Source organism: Onychostruthus taczanowskii, unplaced genomic scaffold (genome assembly GCF_017590055.1).
Source record: "Onychostruthus taczanowskii isolate IOZ18803 unplaced genomic scaffold, ASM1759005v1 scaffold19, whole genome shotgun sequence".
Taxonomy (NCBI): Eukaryota; Metazoa; Chordata; class Aves; order Passeriformes; family Passeridae; genus Onychostruthus; species Onychostruthus taczanowskii.
This window is the reverse complement of record NW_024499128.1, coordinates 5,408,387-5,432,619: the sequence shown is the minus strand read 5'-3', so window position 1 is coordinate 5,432,619 and position 24,233 is coordinate 5,408,387.

Below are 24,233 nucleotides of genomic sequence, written 5' to 3'. Positions count from 1 at the left end.
CAGCCTGTAAGCATCAGCAGCACATCTCAGATTTTGCCCTTTACACTTGACTGGGACAAGAGGGACATGCACAGGTATCCAGAGCTTTGCTGTGCCAGCACAACTAAATTTTCAAAAGAGAAGTGATTTTGCACAGCCCATGAAAACACGTATTCCATAGCATCAGCATCCTTTACCAAAATCCTGGTGTTATTCCAGGAGAAGACCTTGGGCACAAAGGACAAAAAAACCCAAGTGCTGAAGAAATTGTGCATCCAGAGAGATCTGCTGTGCCAGTGAAGTACCCTCTGCACTCCAGGGAACCTGAGCAAGCCTCAGCCATCACCTTTGCTGCTGCTGACAAAAGCCAAGGAAGGAATATCCCCACACACAGCTGGATTTTGTCAGTCACACAAACACCTCTGGGGATCTCTATAGTGCTTTAGCGTAAGAACAGAGAGATCTCCTTCAGATTATTTTTTCCATGGTGAACTTCCACTGTGTTTTGCACATTACATCACTCTCTTAGACTCTTCAGCTGCTCTCAAAACCTGCTCAAGTTCCTAGTTCTGGCTTTCATTTTCACTTGGTGAAGTGTAATCTAGAAAGCCCTACTTCACTTCTCCCACTTGTGCATCTGAATGTGAAGAGAATGCCCAGGCAGAAGCAGAGCTGGGGGAGGAGCAGGTTTCTAGAGTACAGTAAAGCTCCACAGTGTTACTTTGGTGCAAGCTATTATTTGATTTTGGTACAGATTTCTTGCTCTTAGGAAAGCCAGTTCTTGCTGAGACTGAGATGACAACAGCTTCCTTCCCAAGCAAATGGCTTCAGTAGCCCCTGGCAGAGCAGACCCATCTGCCACTCCCTGCTCAGCCCACAGCTCCCGTCAGCACAGTCCAGGAGCACGATCATATTTATTTTTTACAGCTGAGAACTTTGACAAACAGCAGCAGGCAGCAAAGGCCACTCTATTTATATTTCTTGCAGTATATATTCTTAAGAATGGCAGTCACAATTATGGAAGCTATCAAAAAGCTAGCTCTGACCTTAAATAAGTGTGCTCCTATGTCAGGCAGTCCCAAGAAGGAGAATTTATGCGGCAGATGCTGAATTCAGAGAAGGAAGAAGAGTTAGATTGCTCTTGCCAGAGATGCAGCCCAGGATGCAGTTGCCAACATTTGGCTTAATTCTTTGTGTTCCTTTAGGACAGGAATTTAACCAAGATTTTACCCTCCAGCTCTGGGTCAGACTGGCTTCTGCTCTGTTCCACAGGACATCTAAACCCAGCATGTGAACTCACAAGGTCCCCACAGTGCAGGGGACAAACTGAGTCACACGTGTTTGCATTAACATTGTATGAGGAGCTCAGCAGAGTACAATTAATTCTAGGAATTTATAGACAGAAAAAAACTGCTGGAGGAGCAATTCTACAGCAGGTTGGATACCTTTTGCATATGCTTTCCTTGATGAAAATCCTACATAATAACAGAAAATCTTTCATATCTCCTTTGACATTTCAGAGGATGGGACCATTAAGTATTAATTTTCCTTGACAAAGTACACCTTTCTTTTGCAAAAATGAAATCCCAGTCAGAGCACAATGTTCTCTTGTTTACATCTCTCCCTGGTTTAATAGTGCTTTGCAAAATATGCTTATTTATTTTTATGAAGTCAGCTAAAAATTATATTGCTCAAATTTATTTTATGTATTAATTTGGAAAAAAAATCAATAAATTACTTGGCCCTCCCTTCAGCTCTATTACATTTGTTATAATTTATTAAATGGACTTATTTTAAGTTCATTTGCAAGCAAAATAGTGTTAACTGAAGACCCATTCATCATTTTCTTCATAAGAAAATACTAATGAATGCCACCTAATTACAAGAGAAGGAATTTAAAACAAAAGAAGAAAAGGAAAAAGAAGAATATACAGTTTATACAAAGAGTTAAGTGGAAAAAAGGATGCTTTTTCAGCCTGCTCCTCATCCTGTCTGTGACCCCTTCAGGCTGCAGCCACGCTCCCACAGGCCATCAATATCCTCCCTGATATTTGACTTGTCCTGAGGGAAGCAGCGTTTTCCATGTCACAGAATCACAGATCACAGAATGTGTTGGATTGGAAGGGACCTTAAAGATCACCTTGTTCCAACCCCCTTGCCTTGGACACGGACTCCTTTTACGAGACCAGGTCGCTCAGAGCCCCATCAAACCTGGCCTTGGACACTCCCAGGGATGTACTGCTGGTTTCAGATTTTTGTTCTAGAAAGGATTGCTTCGGAGGAGAGGGAATCAAGGAAAAAGGAGTATTTTCCTTCATTTTGCACAGAGCCAGTAGAAACAAGAAAAATTAGAAAATGGCAAAGACAGAAGAATCATCAGTTGTAGGAGGAAGGAGTGCAAGGGAAAAGGTGCAATGTTTTTAAAGCATTTTCCTCCTAGTTTGATTAACTTAAAACCAATTTAAAGCAAAAGTTGGCTCTATACAGAGCACAGGCCCAGCAGCACCTCCTTCACATCACATCCCATTCAGCATGGGGGGAATCACTCCCTCCCTGCTCCTTGCCAGCCACCACTTCTCTTTTTCTTGTCTGCTCTCACCACTTCTGCTGTCTCCCCTCCTGTCTTTGTCTCTTTGTAAAGCATCCTGGAACCCAGCCCAGCTTGTTCAAGCTCCCAACACATCTTGAATTTTAATTCACTCTCATTTGAAGTCATCTATCTCTGTTTTAAACCCAGACGCAAAGAGAATGAGCCAATTTATTATTACTTAAGACCAAAACAAATCTGCAGAGAAAGCCTGGTTTACTCTCAGCACATCACAGCATATCCAGCTGGGTGCTAATAGTGACTTGAAGGTAACTGACCTGGGGGCAAATATTTCTGTACAGGGACAGCCTGCTTTGGAAAGGTGCCCTGCACCAGGCACCCAGGGCAGTGTGAAAACACATCAGTTAAGAGGAAAGATGACAACAGAAGGTGTAAAAGCAGCACAACCTGTTCTCAGAGCACATTACAGCCTTATCTGGACTCCAAGGCTGCCTGGCAGGTGAGCTTTCCTGCCAGCCCATGTTGCATTTCATTCTAATTGGCATTTAAGACATTGCAATGAAACCCCTTTAGTCTATACTTCATAAAGAACAAGGAAAACAGAACTAATTTTTGTCAGTGAAAGGAAAATTTACAACAATAATAAATGAGGCAGGGGAAAATGAGATTCTCTGTTGAATATGATGATAGTTCACAAATACTTTCCATTAAATAAAAAGACATTAGAGTAAGGAAAAAACAAGTAAAGAAATCAAAATAAACACAGGTGCAAAAAGTAAAAGGTGCAACAAATATTTGCCAGTGGTCACCCTGGAACTGCACATTAGCACAAATCACAGAACCATAGAACCACTGAGGTTGGAAAAAACCTCCAAGGTCCCTGAGTCCAGCCTTTGATGGAACACCACCACATCAACCAAACTGTAGCACTGAATGCCACATGGAGCCATTCCTTGAGCGCTTCCAGGGATGGTGACCCCATTGCCTCCCTGGGCAGCCCATTCCAGTGCCTGGCTACCCTTCCAGTGGAGGATCTCTCTCCTTTCTGCCTCCTGCCTGTTCTGTGTGCTGCCCAGCATCTGTTTGTAAATTATATATAGTGGACACTGATTTAAACAGAGGTAATGTATAAAAGCAGTTTAAATCAACAGTATCAATATTATTTTAGTATGTTAGGTTTTAATTCTTGTCATAATTCATTGATGAATCATCTTAATGGGTGAGAAGGCAATTCCTTTCTCATTTTCCTGCAATCCAGCAATCTTTGCCCATTGCAACTCTCTGTCATCAATACAGAAACTGCAACTGCTTCAACTGCTGATTGCAGAGCCACATTTCATGTTCCCTTCCATGGGAATACATTTGTAGGGATACTAACAAAATAGTGGATTATTTGTTGCATTTCTTTGATCTATAAATAGGACTTCTCTGTAGAGGATATTTTTACTGCATTTGGAGCAGTCTTGACACACTCATTCTAAAGTGTAACCAAGTAATTTTCATCTCATTTTGAAGTTCTGTGCCTGCAAGAAGTAACTATATACCAGAGTGAAAAGTCAAATGAGAAACCTGGAGGTCCAAGTGAGGCAGAATTTGGGATCAGGACACAAAGCTGCTTTGCTCTTCTCCTTTTTATTTACAGCTCAGACTAAAATCTCTTTCCCTTGTGTCTTTTCTGGTGGCCTGTGAGAAATGAGTTCAAAGCGGCAAAATATCTACTCAAAGCTGTTTAGTTCAAAGCCAACATGAGGTGGGGGCAGTGGTAGGAGAGCCTTGCCCTGGGGCAGGATCATCTCTGGCACTGGGGTGAGTGCAGAGGCAAAATGTTTCTGTACAATGGCCTGGTCCTGCTGCTCCTGCTGCCTTCATCAGGCTGGAGCCCTTCAGCTTCAGATGATCTCATTCACACTTCTTCTATATAAAGAAATCTTATGTCACCAGCACATATTATTTTTTTTTTCTAGATTTGCAAGTCTTACTCATAACTTGTCACTTCTATCCCTGGAAAACTCATTTGTTTGGACAATTTGGTATTGAAAACTGCCTAAAGGTTGTAATTCTCAAAATAATTCCAAAATGGCAGGTGTGCACAGTGAAACACATCACCCTGGCACTTTGCCATCAACCCAAAGCACAACCATGATCAAGGCACACACATCCCAGCTTTTAAAATAAGGCTACACCATAAGACACCATTTAGTTTTGCTACCAAAAAAAAAAAAAAAGCAAAAAAACCCCAAAAACTGTATAGCATTCAGAGGACAAGAGACCAGCTCCTGCATGTATTGGGTATTTATAGTCAGAGCATTTGGGAATGCAAATTGAAAGGAATCAATGTCAGCAGGGATGCCTAAAAGAAATAAGTGAGAATTACAGCAATTAAGAATGTTGTCTCAAAGGAAATTAGTAGAGTCCATTACTTACAATGCCTTAAAGGAAAATGTACCAAAATAAGAAAGAAATAAAGAAATTAAAATATCAGGAAATTAACAGAAAAAATTGGGGTGTAGAAAAGATAATGAGCACAGTAGGTACTGTCACCCTTCTTTTGTTAATAAGGAAATGAAACAAAGAAATGGTGATGAGAACTGAACCACCAGGAATAACAGAGCAATATATTCTGCCACAAGATCAATGGCCAGCTCGCTCAAGGCTTTGCTGATCTAAGTCCAATTTGTCATCAAATTCTGTAGAAAGTGGTTCCATGGAAAAGAGTGCAAAAAGAAAATGCCAGGCTAATAGGTACAGCAAAAGTTGTATTTATGGTACAACACTGCTGGAGTGTCAAAGAGCTTTGAGGAGAAAAATATATGTTTTATACTCTGTGGATAAGTGGATTTCACTGTGCTGGGACCCTGTGTACACTGACAGACCAGCAGCTCTCGTTTCACCTGCTGAGGTGAAAATGGAACTGGGTTAGCCCAGCCTATCCCAAGTGAGGGTTGTTGCAAATCCTGCCAAACCCTCTGAATTCCACACTCACTGTTCAGAGATGGCCCCTGATGGCCTCAGTTTACTTTTGATACATGACAGAAGTGACATTTTGCAAAACTTTGATGGGGAGTCTGAATGTCAAAATGATGGAAAAACACGTCTCAATGCAGTATATCTGCCAGCAGAAAAGTGAAACACCAATGGCCTGTTTGAGTCTGTATGGAAACTTGGATAAACAACACTCCACTGTCTGCTGCTTATGGACTTCCAGTTCTCATTCTGATTGTGTGCCTCAGACGCCACAGGCAGGAAGAAACTGAAACACTTAAACCCAAGCAACAAGATTTGAATGGAAAGACAAGAACTGCTTGCAAAACATAGCCATTGATGCTCGTTGCTGATGGCATCATGTCATCATGCTGGTTTCCAGGTTCATGGAGAGCATTTATGCAGCTCTGGAAAGGTGTTCCCAATTCTCTGAGTTGCAATGGTTTGCGTCTCCTCCTTCAGGCTCATCCAGATGAATCCTGATGATCTGGCTGGAGCCAATCACTGCTGCTTGAGTGGGTTTAGCAGGAAGAGGTTCAGATGTGGAGACTACAGAAACTTGCGATAAAAGGGAAAGAACCATCTCCATGCCACACTTGCATTTAGGATAAACTGGCTTGGCCATGTTTATTCTCCTGAGGAGCTGGCTTGTATCTTTGCTGCCTACTTTCTGTCTGCACTGTAAAATGTCTTTTCAAATAAATGAAGTTTAGTGACATTTGAGGCATTCAATTATTTCTCTAAGTGCAAATTCTGCATTCCTTCATCTGTTAGCTCCATATATTTAGTATGGATTGGACAGCACCTGCTGACTGGATGAATCATTTGCATCCAAGCCAGAAAATGGGAACTAAAGGACCTCCAGTGCTGCTGTTGAAATTGATGCTACTGATGCTGCCAATTCAACTCTTGTTGCTGGTACTAATCAACACCTCTTTAAAATGATTACAGCATTCAGAGAGGGCCATAAAAGTACCAGGTGGGATACATTTTGTACTGCTTCCCGGTTTTTCTACACTCTTCCCTATGGGAAAGGATTTATTGGTCCCATCAATCCCTCTTACAGTCTTTAGCACAGGAAGGAGATGTCACAGAGTTTTAATGTCTCATATATTTCCTCAATTACACAATCATTATAACCAGTTTGGCACAAAATACTGTTTTCATCAAACTCGGTATTTAAGGCAAAAAGTAGCATTTGTTAATTTAGCTGAAGATTAATGTAAATTTATATGCATGGATGAAACAGAAGATATTCATTGTTTATTTAAAAGTCTTTTAAACTACATTTACATGAGAACTTTATTTAAAAACACACAACTTTGTTCTCCAGCAAAAGCTGGCACAGTGAATGCAAGTCAGTAAATCTGAAACTGCTGAATCCAGTTCCACTGCATGTCAGGGAGCTTGATTAAAGATTTATTTTTTTTCTAATTAGAGCTCATGTGACCGAAAGAATGGCTCAGGACAAGAGTCCCTTGAGTCTAGGGCATTTTCCAATCCTTTTTACAGCCCCATCAGAAATACCTCCAATGTCTCTGGTATTCCCTAACACAGGCCCTGGGGCTCACAAGACCATGGGGGTTTTCCCTGTTGCCATCAGTCTGATGACAGTCACTGATGGGAGCCTGGTGCTGCTCTCCTTGTGGGCAGCAGGGCTGACAAAAGCCTGGCTGGCAGCAGGGCTAAGGGTTGCAAAAGCTTTCCACCCCTGCTGTGGGAGGCAGGGAGAAACTGCTGCCAGGACTCTCCCACTGCAGCCGTGGGATGGGGTCTCTCTCTGGGGACAGACCTCTGGAGGGTCACTCTGACACTGCCCAGTGCCACCTCAGTCCCAGCACACGCTGCTTGAGCTGCTGGGGCACTGAAATTGCTGCTGAGCCATAGGACCATGCTCAGAAAAAAGAAAATATAGGTCCTTCTGCTGGAAGTTATTTGCCAGAGTCAGACAGGAAAGAGGAAAGAAAAATTGACCAAATAATCCAGCTAAGTGATTACACACCAAGACATTGCCAGTTCCCTGATGCAGACTTCAGGGAACTTTAGTACATTTGGAAAGTTCATGAGTCTGGCTTTGGTTGTCTAACAATCAACTGTGAGTTTAAATTGTTCATTATCTTTAATTAAGAAGGCAAGAACAACTTTCTCCTTCACCAGTGTATTTCCCCAGTGCTGCTTTGGCCTTTCAGCTTTATGATGTAAAACACACAAACTTGGTGAAAAGGACAGCAAGGCAGATTTCTATCTGTTCTCTTTTTGCTTTTCCAAAGTTCAGTGAGCTAACACTATTCTCACTAATTGGTTCTGAATTTTAGCAATAGCTTTAATACAAAATTGTATTGAGAAATTGTAGTCCAGCTCTAAAACTAGTTCAGAAAATTTACCAAAGAATACTTACCCTTGAGAAGCATGAAGAAGAAATTAAATCAGTGTGAGCTTATTTTTCCATAAAACATTATTATTGGCCCCAGGATGAATATATTATAGTTATAGTTTTTCTATAGACTATAGACTTTCACAGAAATTCCTATATAAGATGTTCAAATATTTCTATAAAGATTTTCGTAGGACTTATTGCTTCTTGCCCCTTATACTTTCCCCCTCCCCTTCAATATCCCTCAGGGCTGTCTGTACCTCTGCAAGGTCTTTAGATCCTAGGCAGATATCCAGTCACTGTCTCCCAACAGTGGCCACCCTCCAGTTTCTCCCAGCTGCTCCATCCCTGCATTCCCTCTTCCCCACCACAGCATCCTGGTCTCCTTCATGTCTCCTTGCCCTGGTCCTATGTCCACATTCGCTTTTTGCACAATTTTCCCATAGCTTTGTGCTGACCTCCCACTTTTCTGCTTTGGCCCTACCATCCCAGCATCCCAGGAAACACACAGAGTTCAGCAAACACACAATTACAAGGAAAGGAGTGTGGGCCAAGTTTCCTTTAACCAACACTGGGAGTGTTAAAGGAGGCTTAGGCCAGTCCCACACTCAGTCAAGAAAACTCAGCTAGCTGGAAAATGATGCCTCAGACCACAGGCACCTCATCTTTGCTGCAGCTCAAAATTCAGGCAGGAAATTCTCCCCTGCATTCTGCTTCTCCCCTGAGCAGCTCACATAATGAGTGACATGAACCAGGAAGAAGGTGTTGCTCAGGGTGCTAATCAGCATCCCTGTGCAGCATTCCCTGGATTGTGCTCCTGTAAACCAAGGCAGGCACATGATGAATGCAAAAGAGTGGGACAGAATTAAGAGAAGCCTAATCTCCAATTCACCAAAAATCCTCTGCTCATTTGTGCACACTGCTTTTCACTCCCTGACATCCAGCTAATACTTCTAAGATGTCCATATTGACTGTTTTTATTTCTTTTTGATAGCAAATGTTCTTCCAGTAACAATACAGTTAATGGATAGGAAAGATTATTTTCTGAGTATTTGGGATAATGCAGCTTTTCAGCTATTATGAAGTCATATTGTTTTATAGATTCACTGTCTCAGTATTTCTTTTATGTCCCTTGAATTTGTGTGTGCAGCATCCTAGAGCAGCACAGCACACAAGCTCTCTACGAAACACAGGGAAATCATCACCATGGGAAAATTGCTGGAATAATCTCCTTAAAACTTTTTAATTATGGCTTATACTTACTATATTTTTGAAGGTTTTGTCTGAAAACTTTGGGAACTGTTGCAGAGATAGAACTGAAATGTATTAAATATGCAAGAAAGTACTAATGTAACACAAGTTTGAAGGACTAAAGTTATAATGTCAAAAAAATGTCATGGAAAAAAATGTTAAATTTCAAAAACAAGAAGCAGTGTGTAGTACATTTGACACAACAATCCAGCACAGTTCCACATCCAGTAATAGCAATGTTTGATGCAGTCTGAGACATTTAAATAAAGTCTACATAATAAAAATTGAACAGAACTAGAAAGCATGAAAATGACACATCCAAATTCCCTGAGCTGTTTCAAAGTCTCCAGAAGGAACTTAAGTGAATGTCAAACTTTGTTTAAAGTTTTTCACCACGATTTCTGTCATGGGTGAAAGAAGTGGGAGAAGCTGATAGAACACTTCAGTAAGGAAGGGCACAGATCACACTGGTGGAGGGAAGATGCCATATTCCCAATTTGCTCCTGGGGAAACCCTAGTGATATGCACAAGATGTGTGTGTCACTGAATGCCCTCAAGTGAACATCTGAACTCCAGCTGACTGAGCTGTGTAAGGAGTGAAAATAAATTCTTGATCTGCTCAGCTGGAGAAGGGACAGAACATCTCCAGCCAGGTTTTGAGCAGTTTGAAATAAGCACCCCATTAGGCACCACTGCCATTTTGAACACCCTGAGATAAAATATGCCAAATGCTTCTGGTGCCTGGCTGTGTTAGAACTCGGGGATGAGCATGGGTGGGACTGAGGGTTTCTACCATGACTTTTCTCCCAGAGCTGACAAGCTTTGCCTGGGTCCCGCTCTGTATATCAATTCCTCAGCAAGAGAAATCTCCTGAACTACTCCTCCCAAAGCAGGCAGCACCTGGCAAGCAGAGGCCCAAGCAGCAGTCTCCTCTGCCGGGCCCACAAGGAGCAGTGACAGCACCCTGTTTCTGTAGGAGGCTGCCCACAGAGGGCAAAGATGCTCACAAACCATCCTGCACAAATCCCACGAGAGGCACTGCTGTTCTGTGCCACCTGCAGAACAAAGCATGTTCACATCCTTGTGAGAAGCCTGTACCTGTACCAGGCCAGGGGGCCCAGAGTGTGCCACAATCATTCCCTTCCTTCCTCTCCAGTGGATTGAAGCTCAGTGCTCACAGCTGGAGTTACAGGTTAAGCTACATCTGTTTAGCAATGTCAAGTGCAGCAAGGGCTGATGTGGGAGTACAGGAGTAGCAGCATTTAAAATGTTATCTACCCTGTCTGTTGCCAAGAAGCTTTGAACTGGCTCCCTTGCCCCCAGCTCCCGTTCATCCCTACCTGTTTCCTGACACCTGCTCTGCTGCTCTGCCCCTCTGCAGGAGCACAGAGCTCCCAGGCACCCCCTGCAGCAGCCCCTGAGATCCTGCCAGCAAAGGTTACTCACACCTGTCTGCTGGGGAGACTCCCCAAATGAAGAGAAATAAGGCTATCAATCAGACACAGAAAACGTGTTGGCAGCCTCAGGCTTTTGGGTGTTACAGAGAGTCAGGCAGAACAGAAAAAAAATAGGTTTTTTTCAAGTCTATCCCGGGTCCTCAGATATAATGTCCTATCTCAGCGGTCATGGGCAGTCAGAGCAGGAGACAGCAGTGCCCACTAACCAAACAAATGGTGTGTTGTCCTTCTCTGTCTTTACCTGACATCAGAAAAATCAGCTCTATTAACACAAGGTTACTCTTTAGAAATTTTTCTACTTGATTATTCCATTTATGTAATTTATTTTGGTCCTCTGATTCCTATTAGTGGGATCAATATTAATTTAAATCACAAGACATTTTCTCCTGCTCCATTCATGCAGATCAGGCACACTGCATTTCCCCTGCTTGTATTGCTGACAAATTAACCTGAACTGAGATTACCAAGATCAAGGGAAAAGAATGACTACAACCAGTTTCTCCACTCTGTTTTAGGCAGGGATCAAATGGTTACCCCACAGGTAAACTTCTGCAGAATTCCATACATCAGACTTGGGGAAAAGCATAGAATAAAACTGGTCAATGCCTGAGAAAACCAGATCACACTTAAGATAACACCTTCCTCCACAAAAAGTGACCAAATGCTGCAGCAGTCATCCTGTGGGCAGGGATGAAGGATTTGGTGTGGAGCCAAGGTGGGACTGGGTGTAGAAGGGGGCACAAGCTGAGATAACATAACTTTAGCTTCCAGGCAGGTAATAATTTAGATAGGAGGGTAGAAAATCATGGATTCATAGAATGCTTTGGGTAGGAAGGGACCTGAAAGCACATTTTGTTCCACCCCCTGCCATGGGCAGGGACACCTTCCACTATCCCAAGCTACTCCAAGCCCTCTCCAACCTGGCCTTGAACACTTCCAGGGAGGGGGCAGCCACAGCTTCTCTGGGCAATGTAAGTCCTTTCAAACCAAGAGGCAGCACAGTGAATCACCTGTGTGGAAGTATGGGGTAAATCCCACATGGGCAGCAATGCAAAAGGCACAGAGTGAGGCTGGAATAGCCGTGGAGGGCACTGGACAGCCTTAGGACACTGCTCTGAGCAGATGTGGCTGTTCAGGATGTGGCTACTGAGGCAGCCAAGGCTGATTGCCAGTGACAGCCAACAGCTGATGGGCCATTAGCCTCTGCTGGGTCACTGAGCTGAGTGTAAGCAACCAGTTAAACTCCAGATAAATCTGATAAAGGGCCAAAGGCCAAACTATTCACTCACCCCAGTATGTGCAGCTCTGGGGGCCACACCACCCCTGGCAGGTACCCCTGGGGACCCAGAGAGATCCACCTGTGAGCTCAGATCTGTGCTTTCACATAAAACCTGACCCAATCCAGAAAGAGCTTCTTTTCAGTTCATTTAATATTCACTGTTTGAGAGAATTTCTGGATGCAAGAAGTGAATGATTCACATTGTTCAGGAGTTTCAGATTTCAAGTAGGTTTTTTTAGGAAAGAAATGCGCTGAGAGGGAATGTGTTTTATCTTCCAGTTATTTGGAAGGTATAATGAAGATGATACAGCAACTGCCATCTACTTAAAAAATGTCTCTGCCACAATCTCTCCAACAAGCTCCTGCCAGCCATGGTGGGAAGCTGCTCTCACACGTGGGCAGGCACCTGGGAGTGGAGCTGCTGCTGCCAGCACAGCACCCACAGCCTCAGCCAAGGCTCTCCTCACCACTCACATACATTTCATCCAGAAAATGATCTCTGACTACTCCTGTGATACAAGCAGTCAGTAGCATTGTTGATGCAATCATTAATATTATTAACTGGTGCAGTGTCTGTGATGAATGATCACTGAGCCCCATGCTGAGCCCTTCTGAGCAGCAGGGTTTGCACCTGGCCAGCAGTGGCAGGGCTGCAGCTGACACTGGGGCACAAATGAGCTCCACAGCTCAGCAGCTCCAGCCTCAGTCACTGATTCCACTTTTTCTTGGCAGACTCAGCTGTGCCAATGAGTTCCACTGGCAGATCTAAGCTGGTCTTCACAGAATCACAGAATTAACCAGGTTAGAAAAGACCTTTGGGATCATTGAATCCAGCCTATGACCTAACACCACCTTATCAACTAGGTCACAGCACTGAGTGCCACATCCAGGCTTTTCTTAAACACCCTTCCTCAGCTTTCATAACTATAGTGCAACAATTTCCAGCCATGTACTAGTTCAATTAATTCTTTGGCATTTCTTGCATCAGAATTAAATTATCTTTGCTCAGCTCTGGGCTCCCTGATAAACTTCCCAGCACTTTGTAAATCTGGTCCATTATTTTCTTCTTTTTCCCCCTGAGAAGAGTGGGGTTTCTTTATTAATGTGAGAGGAGAGGAATGAAGTCCAAGATGCTAAGACACTGAACCAACAAGAGCTTTGGCTATTCTAGACTTGGTCTTGTAAGCAATGAAGGCATGACAGGTGTGACTTTGAACAATAAATTGGTATTGAGCAGAAGAAGTTGATTCTGTTTAAATTAAATGAAAGATAATCAAAACTAAACCTGAAGGACAAACTTTGCTATATTAAAGAACTTAGAAACCATCTGGGTCAATGTGTTCAGGGTCCATAGGTACCTGACAGCCTGGAAATTCTTGAATTCAGGATGGTGAATTTCCCAAGAGCTTTTGTCAAAGTCATGGAGAGAAAAAATGGAGGGTTCTAAGTCCAGATGAACAATCTCTCTAAAAAAAACATATAATAAGTAAACAGAGAATGCATAAAGAATGGGAAAAAGGTACAATCAGCAGAGAAATCCCACTCAGAGGCCAGAAGATACAGAGAGGCTGAGGATATTTACAAGTCAGTCTGAATTACATCTTCAAAGGGCCATAAAACCACACAGCTACAGACCCTTCAGGAATGTACCCATGGAGTCCTGAGACAATGGAAGAGTGAAGCAGCCAAGCAGTGAAAATGAGGTTAAAAAACCCCAAAGTTATAATTACAACTCAAATACTTCAAATTAGTTTTCAATCCCTCCCCCCTTCTATTCCTCTACTCCTGTTTTAAACACCCCACACAGCCTGGAAAATCTGAGCCAAGTGAGCCATTCCCAGCAGGGTTTTCACACAGTGCTCCCAGCTGGCAGCAAGAAATAAAGCACAGTGGTGGCACTGGGGACAGCCAGGCTGGGCATGGACAGGGCAGGCTGGCCCCAGGAGACACATTTGGAAGTCTTCATTCAGTCTAAGCAGGGGAAGAAGTTGGTGCACAGATGACTTTTCTTGAATTATGCATTGGTGAAGTACATTTTTTAGCAATGAATGCTTTCTCTTTTAGGACATCTGACTTATTTAGATATTTTTTTTCTAATACATGTTTTAGCTATAGCAAGTCATCATTCTATTGTCTGTTGAGTAACCACAATAAATTGTACTAAAAATAATGCCTAAGAGAGCTATTAAGAAGAGATTTACAACAAACAGATTTTTTTCAGGGCAGTTTTTCTGCCTTATCTCAGTGAAACTGATGTGGTTACCTCCACTCCTGCATTACAAAATCCAGCACAGACCCTTTCTGCTTGCCTGCAGAAGACAGTGGTGCCACCTCTGCCTGGGACTGGCAGAAGAGCCAGTGACTGGAAAGTGCTGCAAAAGGCACAGCAGAGTTCAGGGGTTTCATTGCTCTGATGCCTCCTGGAGCCAGTGGGTGGGCCAGAGACCAACTGCAAACTCTGACTGCTGGAGACTGCTCTAAAGCAGTGAGACCAGACCAAGTAGAACAAGAATTCACCTTCTGGCTGTGTACTGCTGGAACATAGCAGCCTAGAAAGGATAAATTTCCAAGTGTGCCCATACCTTTGTACATGCCAGTGACAGATTTGTTACCTGTATGATTAAAATACCCATTTGTCCACAGGTGGTCCTGCAGACTTCACTGTTCTCAGCCTTGCAAAGCCCAGACAGATTGTGGAAGTGCTCCTGGCCTCTCCAGCACAAAGTCAGCTGTGGTTTTTTGCCTTACATATGGATTCAGCCAAAGCACAACAGCTGATGCTCAGAAGGGGTATTGCAGCATGCAGAGAGATTGAGCTGGATGAGAATCTTGCTTAGACATCTATAAATCAGTTAAGCAAAACCACCTGCCTGCCTTGCATTCAATCTCTTAAAGGATTTCTCTGACCTTCAGTCCCACAGCAAGCCCCCTGGTCAGTGGGAAGGGAGAAGCTGCATCCTGCTTTCCTCCCCTGTGCTCTCCCTCCCACTTTCCTGTTCAAGAAGAAAACAAGTGAAAAAGCCTGATGCTTCAGGATTCAGCTTATGCCACCTCCTCAAAGTCATCAATAAATCAGAAAAGAGCATAGGAAGAGAAATTGTGGCCCAGATCCATTATCACTCAGAGTTTCCAACTCTGGAGGTCTTTTCGCTGCACAAAGCCAAGTGAGTGCTGCAGCCCTTGGTGGCTCCTGTGGCTCCCTAGGCTCTTCTTCCTTTGATTCATTTTAATGAACTATGCAGAGTCTGAAGCATAAATTTCAACCTTAATTATTTTTTTTTTTTTGGCTAATCCCATGATCAGAATAAAATCTTGGCTTCAAATACACACAGTGCTTTTGGAATATGCCATTTATGTATGGATCAATCACAGATTATCAAAAAGTCCCCAAAGCATTATGTGTGGGGGGTTTCCCTCCCCCCTTCATTAAATACTAAACTGCAAAAATGAGAAACCTATATGAGCTAAGGTGACATTCTTTTATAGTAAAAAAGTTCCTCACATACTCAGCTCTTTCCCTCTTACAACCTCCCATCATTTTTCACTATTTGTTAGGTTTTCATTACTTTATCAGGCAAGTTATATACATTTTTCCCTTACACACTGAGGGTATCTAGGAATTACGTTAACTACATTTGATATGAAAGGCTGTATTCACCCATGTGACACACAAAGCCAAAAAATCATGTTAGAAGAACCACGAATTAACAGTTTACATGGCACAGCATAACCCTGAATGAGTCCCAAAAGGCATCAAAATATGGAGACCCCAGTTTTAAATGTCAGAGTGTTTTTCTGAAGATTTTGCCTTTCTCTCAGGTCTGGCTGAGACTGGCTGTTCCATTGAACTTTCAGAGATCTATCTAAAATGAGGTGTGAAGAAAGGTACAATAACAGGGAGACAGCATCACTTGGATCCATCAGGCCAGGGGAGCTCTCATCTCATCCAACAGGCTGCTCAGACACAGCTCACTATGAACAGAAGGACAGAAGTCTTCAGGTTCATAAAAGCTCTTTTCTGTGGCTTTTGAGTAGAAAGTTTTGAAGAAGAGAGTTAGGCAACAATTTCAGTTCAAACTAGGTGATATGTTTGTTTTGTTGCCTTCTGGAAATTTCAGTGCAAGGCAAGGACAGCTGGGTATCCCAGAGGAACCCTCACAAGCAGACTGCTCCGGTTGTTGGTTTGGTTTTGTTCTCTGAAAAGGTTCAGAACTTCAGGAAAAGATCTTTTGAATTTGACTGCACCTCTACTGGGACCTGAGCACTCCATTGCCCTTGCAGTGTCTTTGGTGGTGAACATGCAGAATCTTCAGCTTCCACAAGGCTTTCCTTGTTTGTCCTGACAGTTAAATGCCATCACCTCTTCTCCTGAGAAAAATTATTAATGAAAGATGAGACACTACATTTCATAGTAAAAAATTAATGCTCCACCAGTAACTGCTGAGAGCTCAGAACATGGAAAGATGAAGCAGCAAGCCAGCTTGCTTCCAAAGGAACAGTCTCCTCAAATACTTGTCTTGGAACCACTCCTATCTTTCTGAAATTTCAAAATTACACTAAGCTCCAAGTCTCCTGTGTTCATAACTTTTAAAAAGCAGTCATATTTGGAGAATAAACTTCTGTACTGAGCTCTGTGGGTATCTGACACATGTCAGGCTAGGCAGTCTCCTTAAATCTGGCTGAATGACATTACTGAGGCTTCTTTCTAGTAATTCCTGCTGATAATCCTTGTCCACAATGCTCAAGGATTTTGGCTTGACAGAGACAAAAGACAGGTTGTGTGGGGTCCTTCAAAGGTCCAGGTTCCTGTGCCTAGGTGCCAAGGGCAGGGTGCCTGACATACCTATCACCTCCAGGGAGTGAGAACTCCCTGTGCTGGACCACAGCTCAGATCCCTGCAGAGCCACAGGTACCATACACAGACCTCTCCATGAATGTACCTCACTGCTCTGAGAATTCACCCTCCTGCTCCTTCCATCTCCACAACAACTAACAGCACAGTTTCACAGCTCAGAACAGCTCTGTGAAGAAGCACCTCCTTTTAGCTGATCTTAATCTCACCTGAGACCATTTTACCTGAAGGTGGCTTGCTCCCAGCTGTGTCATCCCTTTTTGAAATGAAATCTGTAGGATATCAAAACTGGATAAAGTGTTTAAAATGTGGGCACACAACAGATTTATACAGCTGCGTAGCAATGCTTTCTGGTTTATTCTCCAGTCTTTTCCTAGTAATTACTCCCATTCTAGCTGGGGTTTTCGTTTGTTTAGTTTTGCTTTGCTGCTGAATTGACAATATAATGGATAGTCCCATAAAACCACCCAGAAAAGAGATCTTGGAGTTAATAGCTAGTTCAGAGACCATCACTGAGTGTGTTTTTCCTCCCATGTGCATCACTGCACATTTATCAACAATGAATTTCATCTGCCATTTTGTCAAAGTGTTTGACAATATGAGCTTGGGGATCCATTGCTGCAAACTCCACTTGCCCTGCAGGGTTGGCTCAGCTGAGCTCAGGACAGGCTGCTTGGAGCTCTCTCATCAGCACAGGGGGAACAAATCTGCTGGCAAGCTGCACCAACACAGAATAGTTAATTCCAGCTAAAAAAAAATGTGGCTTAAAAGAGGTACAGCAGGGCTGCCCTTCAGAGCTGTGGGGAGCAGGAAGGAACTGGGGGCTTTGTCCCACCAGCCTGGGAGCATGGGGACTGGGAAAGCACGTAGTCCCAAATCAACACTGCTTTTGCAAACACCAAAACACAGTGCAAATGCACATTAAGACAGAACACAAATGAACAAGCCCTCAAAGAGGCATTGTATCATTTTTGTATTACCCTACAACTCCCTGTGGCGTGATTTGATGTACAGAGCAGGCTGCTTTTCTTACTTGGTGCTTTCCCTCTGAGAGAGCTTGCACACACCCTCACCCTACACCCAGTTCAAGGAATCAATAGTGACTCCTATGGTTAATCTGTTTCTCACAGAGACACTTGCCTTCCCTTCTCAGAGTGCCCTGTGCTTCTGCTGAAGGCAAGGACAGCTCCAGTGAGAGACAGTTGCTTTTGGAGAGCTGATTCAGACAAAGCACCTCAGAGAGAGGAGTCATCTCAAGGCAGTGAATAACACCACAGTCATGAGCCTCTATAAAACAGAAAAGAGCCTGCAGTCTGGGACAGGATTGTTTAGTCATGTCACAGCTCCGTGGTCTCCAACATGATGCAGTTGTTAGTCATGAAAGACAAGGAGTGCTCTAAATTCAGGAATTAAGCTGTGCTCCAAAACCCAGCAATGTGAATAGAAAAACTGGGTTTGGTTTTGGTGGACTCTGAGTGGTTCAAGCTTTTAAATTCATATTTTAGCAACAGTTATAAAAAAATGTCTTACATCAGACATATTGGATATTTGCTCAACTTGTGTGTTCAACAATCCAAAGTGACCTCAAAATTCAGCCCACAGAGAGCCTGGGTTATCCTTCCTGAAGGAAAAGTCACAGGAGTAGACACATGAGAAACATATGGCCTTACCAAGAGCTTCAGCAACCCAGATGCAGTCAAGCCTTGCTCGTGCAGCACGCAGAGTCCAGGTGAGAGTGCTGAGGTGGTGCTGGAGGTGCTCCCCAGGCACAGCCTCTCTGCAGAGGTCTCCCTGCAACAGCTGCACAGAGGAAAACCTGTCTGTGCAGGGGCACACACACCTACGGGCCTGATTTCTGCAAATCCAGATTTTGACAGAATCTAATGAGCTGACCACTTCCCTGGCACTGACCAGTGAATTTTTTTTTTTTTTTTACTGTGAGCATCTGCAGTCAGCAATATGCAGGATAATAAAATGCAGCTAGAGAGCCTGACTTTCAGGAAAGGAGAATGCTGTAGCTCCCTCCTATGGCATGATTCATACCCTTTTTCCTGGTCATTTTTAACAGTGACCATCCTATTCTAATATTTTTTTTAACATTCTTCATTTAGTAAATTAACCTGCAGTGACAATCTCAGGGAAGCCAAGCACTTTTTGTCCTGTGCCATTCTGCTTTCCCTTAAATTAGAGATGTCTGTCCACAGGAATGCTCGCCATGATATAAATTACTTAAGGAAAATGGATAAAACTCATCAATCAGGCAAAATAATTTATGATCTTTCCAAACACGATAATCTATCTTGTAATAATTTCCTTCATGAAATGTCATCCTAGAGTTGAATGGCCCACATTGGGAGGAGACCAAATGCAAGCAGACTGACACTTTTGGCTGGTGAGTTTTGTCAATACAGAGGGTACTGGGTTTCATGGGGTTTCTGTGACTCTTCTTGCTTTCAGAGCCACCTTCCCCACACCACTGCTCTTCTTGATCCCTCCAATCCCAACAGTTGTTGTGTTGTCCTTCAAAGTATCTGCTTGCATGGCAGCCTCGAAAACATCCATACAGGCAATAAAGCTGATGCCATTATATGAAAAGGGCCATTAAATCACCATTTAAAAAATAATTTTTAACCTACACTATTGGGGTCACTAATTAAAAATCAATTCCTCTCTGTGTTGCAAATCTGACAGTAATTCTGCTTCCAATGGGTACAGGCAAGATTAACAGCACATCAGGTAAATGCAGCTGGGAAATGACATTTTCATTAGTGATTTATTGGGTGTGAAATTTCCACCATGGTGAAATATTCATGAACAAAGCAGGTTAGAATGTCTCCATAAATATCCATGTTACTAATTACTGCTGAAGCCCACGCTGGATTAAATGTTCACACAGCAAAGCATTCACAAGCCACAGGAGAATTCTCTAGGACAAGACTTTTAGGGAGAAACCAAAAACACACAAAACCCAATAAGTAGCAAATTAAGAGCTTTCCTACTAATCACAGCATATCACTTCTCCCATCCCCAGAAAAGCAATCAAACCAACCCCAAAACCCCAGGAGAAAGCAAAGCAAAGCGATACAATCTCCATTAATGAAGAGAGCCAGGGAATGAACCTGGGCCTGGGGACCAAATGGTGGAAAAGGCAGCAGCTGTTCCACGTCCCCATCCCTCCAGCTGGGGCAAAGCACGTCCAGGTGAGCATGTCCAGGTGCTCTCACCCAGGCTCCAGGACTGGAGAGCCTTGCTGTGTCCTCACCAGCAACCCAGAGTGACCAGCAGTGGCCAGGTCACCTTGCCCCTGTCCCCTGTCACCTCAGTGCAGTGACACCTCACTGAAATGGCCCCAGCAGACAGAGATGTCTATCTGCTTGCCTTTAGCACCTGGCTGCTCTGAGTTCTCCTGTGGACAGAATCAGAGGCAGCCAGATTGCCACAGCGCCCAGAAAGCTTCAGACAGCCCGTGCAGCCCCAGCCAGCAGAGACCTGCAGCTTTCTCAGGGCATAAAGGGCAAAGTCAGCAGAGCAAGAGGCACTAATTGGAACAGCCCATGCATTTCTGTCTGCTGGCTGCAGGTAGACAGAGAGTGGGACTGCAGGTCCCATGCTGGCACTGGGCAGTGATTGTGTATGAGCTTATGCCAGCTTTCATGGGCAGCCACATCAGGGTCTGGGCACTTCAGAACCTGAAAAGGTGAATTTAAGCCACATTGGCTCCCCGTCATTGGTACTGGGTATTTTTGTATTCAATTAGATCACATCACAGCTTTGTGTTAAAGCACAGCCACACAGATGTGCACAGAGACCACAACTCTCTGGTGGGAAGGGTGAAGAGGAGGCCACCAGGGAGCCCCTGGATTGGATGGACACCCCATAAACCACTTCTGCTCTTGACAGATTGGCAACATAGGGCCCCAGACATAAACACATTTTGTCTTAACATGACAAGCAAGATAAATCTGCATTGTTGAGCAATCAGGCTTTTCCTTTTTCTTCGCTTTTGTACAGATCTTCCACATGATCAATTGCTTAAGCCAAGATAACTTCTCTGTCAAATGTGGTACTTGATCACACCAAATATTTCTCATGTTTGGTACTTTCCAACTGGCACAGCTTCAATAGGATTCATTTCCAGTGGAATGAGATGCCCTGTGCAACAAGGCCCAGAATGGGAGAATCAACAGCTGGCCACATCTGTTAGGTCTCCTCTGGCTTGGATAGCCCCTGAATAACAACATGCAACATAAAGATATTTAGAGAGAAGTGCAATCCTCAGAGTGCTTCATGTCTTGTAGATTAGAAGATCCAAACTGTTTAAAAATAGCTTTATGAAATCCAATTTTGCACAGTTTTGACTAAATAGAAGAAACTGAAGAAGTGATGAAAATGCAAAAGCAGCAAGTTTAAATGAATTGAGCCTCAGAAGCTATTGGAAGATAATGGCTTCAGGAGTCATCTATTCTGTTCACTGCCAGCTTTACACCAGGGCTTCTGCATCTCTTTTTGAGCTCACTGCTAAAAGCATCACTACATATTACCAACATTGTTGTTGCTGACTAAAATACTTAGTAATGACACAAACATCATTCAAAATCAAATTATCAGATGCACTGACAACATACTCTAGAATTTAATAGCATGTTAAATGATTGTGGGGAAATGTTCTGTGAAGTCAGTGAAGCAGCAGCAAAAACTAATTCAATTCTCAAATGAGTAAAAGTGAGAAACTGTTCTTACAAAACCAATATTGTACAAATACAGGCTGGCATACAATGCTGACTTCTAGGGGAAGGAGAAGGAATTTCTTCCTCTAGCAATAACCACCTAATTTTGATGACTGATGTAGTTCACCTTGAATCAAAACTGCTCCATGTGCCTGGAGTAAGAGTGTCCAAAATAATACATTGAGGAATGTCATACGTTCAAAATACCAGTCATGACTCAAAAGTATTTATCATTTTGATGCAATGAACATATGGATCTCAAGTTAACTGAAATTCATCTTAAATTTCTGGAAACTGCTGAAGAGCAAGAGCAGAGTCTGTCTCTTACCTTCTGGAGCAAACAGCACCTGGCATGAAACTCTCATGGAACACAAAGGTTTCACTTTGCCCTAAATTAGTGAAATGTGCATTGATGATCACAAAGCTCCATCAGCCTTGCTCTGGCAGCATGTCCTAGGAGAGCTGTAATTCTCCAGCCATTGCCAGCTTCCAAACACCTCACATCAACATGAAAGAGTTTTCATAATACATCATCCCTTGGAGATGGGTTATAATGGTGCTTGAGATTAAGTAACATGTAATTGAATGGAGAGAATAAAATTATGGAAGTTTTAATAAATTGATGAAAGTTTTAATAAAATGCATGTCAAAAAAAAGATAACACATATCTTGTTATAAACAAGAAAGCACAGTATGTTTGAACTTTATGCCTCTTATAAGCTCTTTTTTATTAATGTTTTCTTTACAAAGCTCAGCATGTCTTTAAAGCACTGAGCAAGTCACAGCATTCACAGTGGGCCCATATATTGGCTTAGAATGGCTGGTGAAGTGCTCCCTGTCTGTGATAGAAATCAAGATTTATAAACAAATAAAACAGGCAAAAAAGCTATAAAGTTCAAAAAATTCATGCTCCCTAGTTTACACAGAGCTGGTTTGTGTGAATGAAGAACACCAGGAAACTCACTCCCATTTATGCATTCATCCCATCCTGGGATCTGCTGTCCTGCACGGGCTATCCACCCCAAGCCAGGCTCAGGTCCAGCCCTAATTAACAGATGCAGCACCCAGCAGCAGGATTGCCTTCACCCAGACCTGCTGAGCCCCTGTGGGTTTGCAACCCTCCTCATCCTCTCTTCTCTCCTCCTGCTGGAGGCAGACTTCAGCTCTGCAGACACCGGGCAGGAGCAGTCCCAGCTGCCCTGGGTGCAAACACTCCATTTCAGCTGGGAACATCAGGAATGCCCCACACCCCTGCACTCCCCAGAAGTGACTATTGCAGAGCTTCCAGCAGAAGTCTCACACTGAAGAAACTCCCCCATATCTGGAGGAAAAAATCATATTCCTGGGTCTGTGGCTTTGATGAGCAAAATGCCAACACCAATGGAAAGGATTTATCCCTGTGGTACAGAGGGGAGTGTGACATGAATGCTGACAATATTCCAGCACTGCTGGAAGCAGGGAGCTCACACACAGCCCTCCCCTCCACAGCAGACACTGACTGAGGTGCAGACCCAGCCAGCATCTGAACTGAACTCGCACAGAGCTGCAGGAGAGTCACAATTCATTTTACTTATTGCATATTGTACTTTACATTTAGTCTTTCCTGCTTCTAGCTATATTATTTAATTAATAACATACTAATAGCCAGATTACAAACCTTACTATTTTGCTGATCTGCCCAGGGTCAAAAACTATCCCTAATAAAAAGCAATCTCTAGTTGCTCTCTGTATTTGGGGAAAACAGGCAGCAAAATTCAACAGATATCATGCACAATTCTTTTGATAGCAATCTGTAAATCATCTTCCCAGAAACAGAATTTATTTGCATTCTAACAACGGCATCTTTTTATGCCATTTATGAACTCAATAGGAAAAAGATCAGAGAAACCTAATAGATATTAGATATTCTGTTTTCTGTTTCTGAATATTTAGGAATATTGATATTTTTAGAGCTGTTACATTGTAGTCCCAAACATTAAACGTTATAGTATCTGTTTTTAGGCAGATACTTGACAACAGACATCAAATTTCCATTAGCTGCTTTCTTGTAGAGACCTTGCTTTTAGAAAAGTGCTCAAGACAAGAAGACAAATCCTAAGGACTTTTAATTACATTTATAATCCTGTCTCTGTCTGGTTTTTTGAAAATAAAAAAGCACAGAAAGACAAACAAAACAGCAACTCAGGAAGGGCAGCCCCACGGTCAGCACTCAGTGCCTTGGTTCACTTCCCAGCTTTGTTTTTAGCTACGGGCCACTCAATTTGTCTTTCTTTTTCTCCCCTACAGCAGGTATAATACTCTGATCAGGAAATACTTAACAGGCACATCTGGGAAGAGGCAATTGTGCTGGCACAATTTAAAGGGTAAGAAAGACTGCTTTAATAGTCAAATAGCATATTTAAAAATCCAAGTAGGGGAAAAAAAAGGTAATTCCAAAAGAGAAGGTAGCACAAATAGCCACTCCAAAGTCAATGGGAGTTTTGCCTTGACTTTACTGCAATCAAGATTTCTGCATTAAACACTCAGGGATCCTGTGTCCAGTCCCTGAACCTCCTCCCTCTGATGCAGGATCACAATATCTGCACATATTTCACAACATGTTAAAAGTGTGCAAGAGGAATACTGAAAACCTGCAGCCAGTGTGCTCAGAGGAGGACAACGTGCTGGCATGTGTGAATTAGGATTGTTTCAGCTTATAAAATAATCTTTTATAAAGACAGGAGGATGACTCCTGCAGCATTCACATTTCCAACACAGTCAGAATCTTTCAAAGCCCAGCATGCT